This window comes from Acomys russatus, chromosome 16 (assembly GCF_903995435.1).
Source record: "Acomys russatus chromosome 16, mAcoRus1.1, whole genome shotgun sequence".
In the NCBI taxonomy this organism is placed as follows: domain Eukaryota; kingdom Metazoa; phylum Chordata; class Mammalia; order Rodentia; family Muridae; genus Acomys; species Acomys russatus.
Window position 1 is genome coordinate 1,256,882 of NC_067152.1, and position 12,802 is coordinate 1,269,683.

The following is a 12,802-nucleotide window of genomic DNA, read 5'->3' on the forward strand; positions in this document are numbered from 1 at the left end:
CACACACGCACGCGCGCGCGCGCGCGCGCGCGCGCGCGCACACACACACACACACACACACACACACACACCTTTACAGCAGCTAAAATTTGTCTCCAGGTGGGGCGCTGGGCAGGACCAGCTAGAGGCAGCAACAGCCACGCTCTTGCCAGCCAGTCCTGGCTCCACTTGGTCTGATTTGCTTGTCCCCTAAATGCCTGCATCAGGCTGCCTTTTGGCTGCAGGTGTGCCCAGGAGTATCTCTTAAAAAGACACCTAGGAGACTGCTTTTGAGGTGGGAGATTTTAGACTTTAAGGTTGGATTTTAATTGCCATTAAGTCGGGCGCCATTATGTTGTAGAAAGGGGCTATCAATATTTACTGCTAATACACATGATCGGTATGGTGGTAATTATTTAACCTGCTATCATATCAATAAAAATACAGACACTTGTTAATTTTTTTTACTATGCCTTAGACATTGAAATTGGACAGAAACTAAACCCCTAAGCTATCTGATTATCTTCCAGCTCAACTCTTCATATCATTTGCTTTAGTCACTCCTATCTGGGCTACTTTGTAAGGGTAAAATTAATGCCATATTATACACGTAATATATATTCTGCAACTAATGCCATGGTCTGTGAATGCTCTGTGAGAACTTGTCCTCCAGGTGACTTCACATCTTCCTGCATGCCAGGAATGACCATGCACTGCCATAAACTAGAGCTGTTAGCAGTCTCCAGAAACTCCTCTGGAGCGATTGGATACAATCAACTCCCAATGATCCTCTGAGATAAACAACTTCCCTGGAGCTCCAGCCTCCTGGACCCAACCCGCCTGAAGGTTGGCATTCCTGTAACCCACAACTTTCCCTTGAGGTTCAGCCTCCACCCAACCTGCCTGAAGGTCGGCATTCCTGTGACCCACAACCCCTGCTTATGGCTTTTTCCTTACTTCCTTGTGATCCAAAGCCCCAATTACAGTTTTTCCCCTTACAAACCCATTGCCTTTGAAGCTATGGATCACTCTCCTATCCTGCTGTGTCAGGAAGGATTGTGATCCAAAGCTCAACCCCGTAATACAAGACCCTGTGTATGTTGCATCGGTATCGAGTCCCAGTGGTCATTTTAGGGGTCTCGTGATCTGGGTGATCACGGTATTACACTGGGCGATCTCGGTATTACATTTGGGGGTTCATCTGGGATCCTCCAGACCCCTAGGATCCTGAACCGAGGGTCCTACACTGGCCAGTAAGTGTGTGTCTGTGTACATCTGTCTGTGCCGCGGGTCTGTGTTATCAGGCGTCCCGGTTTTCTGGTTCAGGCAGAACGTGGGTACGGGATAGGCTGTTTGAGTTTGGTTTCTGGCAAAACATGACGGAGCCTGCTGGCTCTCAGGACAATCACCGTTCTGAATTTTGGTTCTTTTCCCTTGCCGTATTGGTACATTTCTGTGTGTAGTCATTTTGTGTTTCTGTTTGCTTGTAACATTCATTTTGTGTTTCTGTTTGCTTGTAATCGTCTCAGTTCTAGAAATGGACCACATCTCAAGCATGGCAGCTTAAGGCTAGTGCCTCCCACTTTCTGCTTCAATACTTGGCTGCTGCTGAGCTCTTGGTAGAGAGGCCTGTCCCAAACATGGAAGGTTCTCAGGGGACCTCTGCCATGAACATGGGGACTATCAGATTCTTGCTGGTTCGAAGCACCTGAACCCTCAGCCAGCAGCGGCACGCCCTGCTCCCCACCTGCATGTGCTCGCTGGCTTGAGTGTGTGGCTTTAGGACAAGGGTGCAAACCGGATTGCTAAAGTCTGCCTCCCAAGTGCTGGGATTAAAGGGGTGTACCACCACGCCTGACTTAAAACAATGTTTCTTTTTTTAATACTTTATTTAAATTGCATCTCAATTGTTATCCCCTCACTTGTATCCTCCCATTCCTCCCGCCCTCTCTCTGTCACCATACTCCCTTCCTTAGGTCTGTGACAGAAGGAGATCTCCTCCCCCATGATATGGTCACAGCCTATCAAGTCTCATACTGATAGCTGGCTTATCCTTTCTCTGAGTGGCACCAGGCCTCCCCACCAAAGGGAAGTGGTCAAATATGGGGCACCCTGGTTCGTGTCAGAATCAGTCCCCACTCTCCATGCAACTGTGGAGAATGTCCTGTCCATTTGGCTACGTCTGACTAGGGATTCAATGTTTACTGCATGTATTGTCCTTGGTTGGTGCAGGAGGTTGAGCAGACACCCCTGGGTCCAGATCAGCCTGTCATGATGTTCTTCTTGTGGATTTCTATGACCCTCTGAATCCTTCTATTTCCCCATTCTCCCATATTTCCATCACCTAGAGTCCCAATAGGAAGTCCCCACATCTACCCAATCTCCTGGTAAGTGAAGACTTTCATGGGACATCACTTTTGGGCTAGTGTCCAATTATAAGTGTATATACCATGTGAGTCTTTTGGGTCTGGGTTAACACATTTAGGATGATCATTTCTAGTTCCAGCCATTTGCCCACAAATTTCAGGATGTTGCCTTGGTATAAAGTCCTGGTGGTCATTTTGGGGGTCTTATGATCTGGGTGATCTCGCTATTATACTGGGTGATCTCGGTATTACACTTCCCATACAAAAATTTCATGAATACTTGCACATGCTTTCCATCTGGTCTGCTTCTCTCCATCTCCCGATCCACGGAGCTGGTTGTCACGTGATTCTTCTTTATGCTCTCCCACGGCGATTCTGCTTTCCCTTTCTCCTCTTCTGCCCCATTCCCTCTCCTCTTTCTCCTATGAGCTTTTTGTCCTCCAAGCCCTCAAACTTTATTCTGTCTGCCTCTCTTCTGCCCTGCCCAGCTGTAGGCATTTTTCATTGGCCAGTCAGGGATAATTTGGAGGCAAGGTTACAAACATTTTGTAACCTTGTTTTGGTTATATGAGGGTTTGCTCATAGGACAGTAAGAATCTCAGGGGGTAAAAGCAATTAACATTTAAATACATGGTGGCTCCAAGTCAACCACCACACTAACTCAGGTATTAATACATGAGCAGTAATATTTTACCCATTGAGTCAGCTCCCCTGGCCAAAAAGTCTTATTCAGAGAGACTCTAAGAGAGCTGGTCTACCAGTCGAGGTCCCATCACAAAAGAAAATGCCCGTAGTAACTTGAGGAGGGGATGTTTAATATAAAAAATATTAACTATAAAATTTAAAAACTTTCAGAAATGGCAGTACAGCCATTGCGCACTAAAGGGAGAGAGAGTGCCCTCAGGAGAAGCTGTCCCACCCAAGGACTAAGGTCTGCCTGGCTTTGTTCCTGGATGGTAAACCTGCATGGGTCCATGCCAGTGGACTTTACTGGAAATTTATCCTTTATTCCCAGGGAGGTGTCTCACTGGAAACAGTCTACTACCAGCCACTGAGGATGTGGAGACAAAGGAGGAGGTGTAGACAGACTGAGAGTAGAGAGGGCCGCTGGCCACTGTGAACTGCAGGAGCTGAGCACTGGAGGGGCTATGGGTTGGAGGTTGGTCTGATGTATTTTGATGCTAGTTACTGCTTGCTGTCTCTGTGCCTCAAGATCGCTACGTATCCTTGCCTAAAAACCTATTCTTATTTGACCAATAAAAAGCCAACACACCTGGGCAGGAAACTGGGCTAGGCATGGCTAAGGTTCCTGGGCTCTGGGAGACAGAGAGAATCTTGGGAAAGAGAAAGAGACGCGACAGAGGCAGAGCAAGGAGGAGAATGGCCATGGGATAGAATAGAGCCTTATGACCCAGAGAAGGGACTCTGAAGTTTCTCGTGGAAAGAGACAGCCAAAGGAAGAACAATAACAAGTATGTGGGGGTTACGGATGGGAGGCAGCCCAAATAGAAAGTACTAGAAGCAGATGGAGTGGGATGGAGATGGGGAGCTACTGGAGGACAGCTTAGGAGGTAAAGGCTCCCCAGGTAAAGGCTCACTTTAAAATGCATCAAGAGTGTCTGTGCGCTCATTGATTGCTAGCGGGTTAGAAAATACCGCCGTAATAATAACTATAGAGCTGATAACAGACCTTTATTAGGCCCTGCTTCTAATTTAACTGCAACAGCTATGTGCATGGCCAAAATCTGGTTCTGAAGGAGGTCCATGGTAGGATCCAGCCCTGCAGATGCAGGGGTGCTGCGAGAGCCTGCCACAAAAGCCCCTGAAGTTTCTCCAAGTAGTGCGAGCAGATAAGGAAAGACCCTTCTGCAGGGCCTCCCTTGAACCCAGCTTAGAACATAGCTAACAGATCTGGGCCCATTTCACCATGGAGACAGTGAAGAGAGAAGTTAGCACTGAGGCTGGTGTAACTGGACTCCGGACTAGAACAAGGCCAATATACAATTACATACACACACACACACACACACACACACACACACACACACACAGTGTCTAATAAAGCTTTTTAGCTGTCACAAACCCATAAGTAAAAAGCCAACATCTCAAGTCAAACAAAGCAGAAGAACAGAGAAACTGACAGCAGAAGCAAGAGGTAGGCAAGAGAGATGTCACCCCTGTCCTTGAATGCTGAGAAAAACCTGAATCTTCTCAACAAATGCCCCTTTAAGGACATAAACTAGTTTGAGCTAGTTTTGATCCCTGTCACAAAAGCATCCTACTAAATACTGGCTGTTAATAACAAAGTCCTCAAATTGACGTCTTAATAACAGTACATACACCACACACAGGCATACATATAACACACACACATATATATGCATGTATATGCATGCATCACACATACATACATATATGCACATGGAACACAGAGACACACATATACAGATACAGCACACACATACACGTGTACATATACAAAAACAACACACATGCACGTATACACATGTGCACACATACATGCACACATACAACATACATGTGTACATGTGCATATACAGATACAACACACACATACACACATGCATATACACATACAACACACACATACACGTGTACATATACAAAAACAACACACATGCACATATACACATGTGCACACATACAAATACATGTGTACATGTGCATATACAGATACAACACACACATACACACATGCATATATACACATACAACATAAACATGCACACATGCATATACATACATACAACATACACACATGCATATACACACACATTTACATGCACACACACTATACAATATATATACATACATACAACACACAGACACACACATACAACACACACATACCACATGCACATACAAACACATATCCACTATATTCACTATTGTGCTTGAAAGGTGAAACTGAATTTCATCTGCACCCCACAGTCCACTTTTCTGACATTTTCTTCACATCTTTTATTAGCAATAAATTCTTATAAAGCCTATAAATCTATATTTTAATTTTTCACATCTTTTAATTTAGGGTGCACACAAACTCACACATGCATGTCTCTGCCTGAGTACATACATGTGTGGCAGTCACAGGACAGCTTGCAAAAGTCAGTTCTCCCCTTCCACCAGGTGGGGGACCCAGAGATCAGACTCGGTTCATCAGGCACGGAGGCAAGCACCATGGCTCTCCAAACCATCTCAGCAGCCTGCAAGATTTCCTTGTTGGCTACACTCACATATATGCACATGAGTAGGCATGTATATATGTATGCAGTGTCTTACAAGGAGATCATTAAAACCCATCTGATATCCTGCACAAAATTTCCACCATCTTCTCACGTATGCCTGTGCGTTCCCAGAGCAGCCTCGCCAGCATCCGTCTGCCTCATTGTTTTCATGTGGAGCTGACTGGGGGCAGCTCGCTTTGATCCCTTCTCTTAAATGTGCTGTTTGGTGTTGTTATTCCACGTTATGGGGCCAGTTCTCCAGCTTAGTTCTTGAATCTGCCTTCCTCTTTCATTTTTTCTGCCTCTGATATGACTAGCGCAAGGGAACACTTGACCAGTGGGTGTGAGCATCGGCTCCCTGGCAGCTATTCTGCTCCTGGGGCCTTGAATCCTACCTTTCCTCTGATCATGTCTGGGGCTGGAGAAGGACGCCCAGCTGCTTCTCATTTTAATAGAATTGCTAATTCTTTCCGCCTCAGCAAGTTCCCACCCATCTATTTCCCCATGGCGCTGATCTTTTTTTCCTATTCTAGGATGTCTGTCACTCCTGTACCCATCGTCCATCTACATATCAAATTACTCCTCTCACGCTTCCTATTTTAGGACTCGTTGGCTGTCCTGTTCTCTTTGGTAATTCTCTTTGACTTTCCTACAAAATCATATGGTTTATAGGATTTGCATTTTTCTACCTGTGCAATAATTGGAAAAAGGATCCCCAAGGTGAGGGATAGATTTTTCTCTACCCTGTAGTTTGGGCACAGGCTTCTGTCTGACCTGTGGGTGGGAGGACGAGCCTCTGAGCCTGAGACTAGTCCATGGGGAACAGAGCTTTAAATAGAGACTGTAAGTTGAATCCATGCTTCTCAAAGCATCCAACTATAATAGAATTCTTCACATCAAACAATGCACATCCTATAGGGCCTGGTGGTGCACACCTTTAATCCCAGCCCTTGAGAGGCAGAAGCAGGTGGATTTCTGTACTTCAGGGCTAACCTTGTCTACATAGCAAGCTCCAGGCCAACCACAGCTACATAGTAAGACCCTGTCCCAGAATCCTCTCCAAAGGATCCCTGGGCCTTACCCCAGAGTAATTGAATTGCAGCATCTTGAATAATACCTGAAATCAGCTTTTTTGACAGTTTTTTTGTTGTTGCTGGTGGTGGTTTTGTTTGTTTGGTTGGTTGGTTTGTTGTTGTTGTTGTTGTTGTTTTGGTTGGTTTGTTTGCTTGTTTGTTTGTTTTTTGGTTAATTTTTACACAGCATAAGACTGAGCTGGGGGAGAAATTTTTCCCTGAGTGGTTCCTATGAAGGAGCAGCCTAGTTCTGAGGGTGGAAGAGGATGTCTGTCCTGGCTGGTTTTGTATGTCGACTTGACACAAGCTAGAGTCATCAGAGGGGAAGGAGTGTAGGAGGAATGGGTTGAAGAAATGCCTCCATGAGATCCAGCTGTGAGGCATTTTCTCAATTATGATCAGTTGGGGTGAGCCCAGCCCTTGATGGTAGTGCCACCTCTGGACTGGTGGTCCTGGGTTCTATAATAAAGCAGGCTGAGCGAGCCAGTAGGCAGCACCCGACATGGCCTGCATCAGCTCCTGTCTCCAGGTTCCTGCCCTGCTTGAGTTCCTGTCCTGACTTCCTTTAGTGATGAACAGCGATGTGGAAGTGTGAGCAGAATAAACCCTTTCCTCCCCAACTTGCTTTCTGGTCAAGGTGTTTCGCCGCAGCAATAGAAACCCTAAGGCAATGTCCTAAAGTTGAAAACAGTCTTCTATAAGGTCTCTGGCACAGCCTGATGCTTCAGCTGTCACTTCCAGCCAAGGAAAGAGGACAGAAAGTCCTGTTCCCTAGATCACTACAATCAAGTGACTAACGTGTCTCAGATTTACTCTCTGGAACTTAGCTTTGGCTCCCATAAGGAGTGGCAGCCATGGGAGCACACAGTGCACCATGAACTAAGAGGGATGCTGGAATGGACCACAGCAATGACTCACCAACCCTACACTTCAAATTCAGAGGATGACTGGAGTCCCTGGGAAGAAGGAGAGCTCCACCAGCTGTGCAGAAAGGAGCCCTCAGAACTAGCAAGAAAAGCAGCACCCCACCCCACCTTAATGAAGGAATGGCTGCGTTAGACTTGTGTGATGACTAGTAACAAGTCCACAAGGCTGGGCTGAGGACCACCCAGAGGTCATATAAAACTCAATTTTGGGTGTATCCGTGAGGGACATCCAGACTCAGTTGATTTGAATTAGTAGACTGCGTAACGGTCACTCTCACTATGGAAATGGGGATCTTACAATCCAGGGAGGGCCTGAAAGGAAGAAGGCAAGGGAAGGACAAAGTCAGTGTCTGCTCAGGCTGGCCAGTGTCAGTCTCCGCCCGGCCTTGAACATCAGCTCTCCGGGTTCTCAGGCCTTCAGGTCAGGCCTAGACCTATGCCATCAGCCCAACAGACCCTGAAGCCAGACTTCCCACAGGCTGCTCCCACCCGGTGTCTGTTTCTTTCTGGGTGGTAACTACAGGCTCTTGGCATATAAGGATTCCTCTCGTGGTCACCTTGACTGAGGAGTCCCCAGTGACTTTGAAGAAGTCCTTGTTGAAGTGCTCTCAAATGCACTGTATCATAGTCCGCCAAGCCCTTGCCCCTCTCTGTCTCTCCTTTAGGCATCATACTGACAGCTGTCCAACCTTTGCCAGCTCCCTGCCTCCCCGTTCTGCCTCACAGGCCTTTCCCCCTAGTAAATGCATGGTTCCTGTCTCAGTGTCCACAGAGGGACACTACTGGGAGGGCAGACCAGCCCTTAAGCAAAGAAAAATTGCACCTGTCAAACAAAGGGGACTTTATTCAGAACTGTGCGATAAGGAAATAAAACTGAACCCAACAGCAAACATGACAGAGACTGGTGGGAATTCGTAGCCAAGTTTCCAGGTGAGCAATTTTCACAGGTGGAAAATTACCAAGAAAAACTCGATTAGGTCTCAAGACCAAAGAAGTGTCCTGAATGGATGCTGAGGGTGGGGAACCCTTAGCTGGTTCAGACTTAGTTTTAACTTGCATGAGCCCTAGCCAGAAAGTGAGCTCAAAGGAGCAGGAAAAAAGTTTAGTTGACAGAGTCCATACCACAACCCAGGGCAAGACAATTGTCCCATGATGCCAGCCTCTGCCAAAGGGTTGGTGAGAGGAGCTTTGAATTGAATGTGAGGTTTAAAGCAAGCTTTGAATTTGAACTGAAATGGGGTTGTTTTAACGACTGATTGTTATTGCAAAATTATAGAATTGGACGGTGATGCTATTGCTGGACCCCACCAGACAGCAGGTGGAAAAGGGCTGGTCAGAAAAGCCTTCCCCTGTATAGTAGGAAGAATGATGGGCCCTAAGATGTCTAAGAACACTCCGAGCTATTAGAACTTGGTGGGGGACAGATTTCAAGTATCCTAAGAAGTCAAGCCTGAACTGGAGGTGTGCCCACCTGTGGAAAAAAAAAAAAACACATTTACAACAACAGGTGGAATTCCAGGGTGCCACCAGGGTCCAAAAATCTGAGGGGACAGTAACTAGCCCAGGTAAATGGTATCCATGCCTCAGACAGCACATTCCACACAGATGGCAACTCAGTTCCCACAAGACTTCATCCACAAGTGGCCTTCCACCTCACCCCCCACCCCCCCACCCCCACTCCCATGCCACATCCCTCTCCCAGGGAGAAGAGATGAACCCAGGAAACTGCCAAACCACGAGGTGCAGAGAGGCATCAGGCACTTGTGTGAAAGATGGTTCTTCAACTGGAATTGCAAACTCTGGAGAGAAAGCCTGCAACCAGTGTTGGAGAGGAAGCACTGCTTAGCTTGGGCTGCAGCTCCCAGCCCAGGAGACCGCAGGCATGGGACCCCACACAGGACACGGAAGCCAACAGCACTGACACGCACATTACCTGATGTCTCGCTGTGCATCCAGTACTCCTGGAGATCTAGAACTTACCGTCATGTTGATGTCAGCCTATCAGATTTGGGTCCTAAAAGGCAATGTGATTCTGACCCCCATAAGCAGAATGGAAATCACACCTGTTTCGATGAGCTATTTGTGGGGACTAAATGAGATTATAATCAATTCTGCCCTAACTTGTTTTTAAAATGGAAACTTGATCCTATGCAGTTGCTATAATGGGGGAATAACATTAGTCTAAGACAGCTTGGACTTTTGTTTCTGCATTGCATCCATGAGAGACGTTAGGTGTGCACAAGGTAACTGCACTCAGCTAAATCAAGATGCGTAGGACACGCACACCAAAACATATAACATAGCCCAAACATCCGCCAGCTGCCTCCATGTAGCCCATGTGCTCTGGACCCTATCCATTCACCCAGCTTCAGAATATGGCTCTTCTATCTTTTTTTTTTTTTTTAGATTCATTTATTTATTTATTATGTATACAAAGATCTACCTGCATGTACACCTGCACACCAGAAGAGGGCACCAGATCTCATTATAGATGATTGTGAGTTGCTGGGAATTGAACCTGGGTCCTCTGGAAGAATAGCCAGTCCTCTTAACCACTGAGCCATCTCTCCAGCCCTCCCCTAGCTTCTTATAATTTCTGAGTGGCAACATTTCTAATGCTGGTCTCCACAAGCAAACTTCAAGCCTGTTTCAAGCTGAGAGACATTGCAGTGTGCATTTCTTTCTTTTCTTTCTTTCTTTTTTTTTTTTTTTTTTTTTAGCTTTCCTCCCATTGTTTATTTTAATTTTTTAAATAATTTATTCAGATTACATCCCATTTGTTCTCCCCTCACTTGTATCTTCCTGTTCCCCTTCCCTCCCTCTTTCACCCTGTTCCCCTCCCCTGGACCTGTGACAGAAGGAGACATCCTCCCCCACCACATGATCACAGCCTATCAGGTCTCATCCAGATAGTCTGCTTCCCCTTCCTCTGAGGGTCACCAGGCCTCCCCACCAAGGGGAGTGGTCAAATAGGTGGCACCAGAGTTGGTGTCAGAGTCAGTCCCTGCTCTCTACACAGCTGTGGAGAATGCACTGTCCATTGGCTAGGTCTAGGTTGGCTGCATTTATTGTCCTCGGTTGGTATAGCAGTTTGTGCAGGACCCCCGTGGGTCCAGATCCGCCAGCCTTGATGGTCTTCTTCTATGGCTCCTGGACCCTCTGGGTCCTTGTATCTCCCCATTCTTTCATACCAATCTCACCTGGAGTCCCAATAGTGAGTCCCAGCATCTGTCCCAATCCCCCACTGAATGAACTCTCAGAGGACATCACTGTTGGGCTGGTATCCAATTATAAGTGAGTATATACCATGTGTGTCTTTCTGGGTCTGGGTTAACTCACTCACGGTGATCACTTCTAGTTCCATCCATTTGCCTGCAAATTTCAGGATTTCCTTGTTTTTAATAGCTGAGTAGTATTTCATAGTGTAAATGTGCCACAGTTTCTTTATCCATTCTTCGACTGAGGGACATCTAGGTTGTTTCCAAGTTCTGGCTATTAAGAATAAGGCTGCTATGAACATAATTGAGAAAATGTCCTTGTGTGGTGGAGCGTCTTTCAGGTATATTCCAAGGAGTGGAATAGCAAGTGCCAGATTGATTTCCAAAGTGTTTGTACAAGTTTGCACTCCCATAAGCAATGAGGGATTGTTCCCTTTTCTCCAGATCCTCTCCAGCATATGCTGTCACTTGAGGTTTTGATCTTAGCCATTCTGATGGGTGTAAGATGGAATCTCAGAGTTGTTTTCATTTGCATTTCTCTGATGACTAAGAATGTTGAGCATTTCTTTAAGTGTTTCTCAGCCATTTGATATTTCACTGTTGAGAATTCTCTGTTAGCTCTGAACCCCATTTCTTAATTGGGTTATTTGGTTTGATGGTGTTTAATTTCTTGAATTATTTATATATTTTGGATATGAGCCCTTTGTCAGATGTAAGGTTGGTGAAGATGTTTTCCCAGTCTGTAGGCTATTGCCTACGTTGACAGTGTCCTTTGCCTTTCAGAAGCTTCTTAGCCACATGAGGTCCCATTTATTAATTGTTGACCTTGGTGCCTGGGCTGTTAGAGTTCTGTCCAGGAAGTTATCTACTATGCCAATGAGTTCAAGGCTCCTCCCCACTTTTTCTTCTAACAGATTTAGTGTCTCTGGTTTTATCTTGAGGTCTTTAATACACTTGGACTTGAGTTTTGTGCATGGATCCATAAATATGGATCTACTTGCATTTTTCTACATGTAGACATCCAGTTAGACCAGCACTATTTGTTGAAGATGCTACCCTTTTTCCATTGTATAGATTTGGCTTCTTTGCCAAAAATCAAGTGCCCATAGGTGTATGGATTTATTTCTGGGTCTTTGATTTGATTCTATTGATCAACCAGCCTATTGCTACACCAGTACCATGCTGTTTTAATTACTGTCTCTCTATAGTACAGCTTGAGATCAAGGATGGAGATTCCTCCAGAAGATCTCTTATTGTATAGGACTGTTTTAGCTATTCTGGGTTTTTTTGTTTTTCCATATGAAGTTGAGAATTGATCTTTCAAGGTCTTTTAAAAAATGTGCAGGTATTTTGATAGGGATTGCATTGAATCTGTAAATTGCTTTTGGTAAGATAGCCATTTTTTACTATGTTAATTCTACCAATCCACAAACTAGGAAAATCTTTCCACTTTCTGATATCATCTTCAATTTCCTTCTTCAGAGACTTGAAGCTTTTTTCATACAAGTCTTTCACTTGCTTGGTTAGAGTTACACCAAGATACTTTATACTTTTTGTGGCTATCGTGAAGGGTGTAGTTTCCCTAATTTCCTTCTCGGCATGATTGTCATTTGTATACAGGAGGGCTATTGACTTTTTTGAGTTGATTTTGTATCTAGCCACTTTGCTGAAGGTGTTTATCAGATGTAAGAGTTCTCTGGTGGAATTTGGGGCGTGGTCACTTGTACACTATCATATCATCTGTGAATAGGGATAATTTGACTTCCTCCTTTGCTGTGCATCCCCTTGATCTCCTTCTGTTGCCTTATTGCCCTACCTAGAACTTCAAGTACTATTTTGAAGAGATATGGAGATAGTGGGCAGCCTTGTCCAGTCCAAGATTTTAGAGGAATTTCCTTGAGTTTCTCTCCATTTAATTTGATGTTGGCTATTGACACACTGTATATAGCCTTTATTATGTTTAGATATGTGCCTTTTATCCCTGGTCTCTCCAAA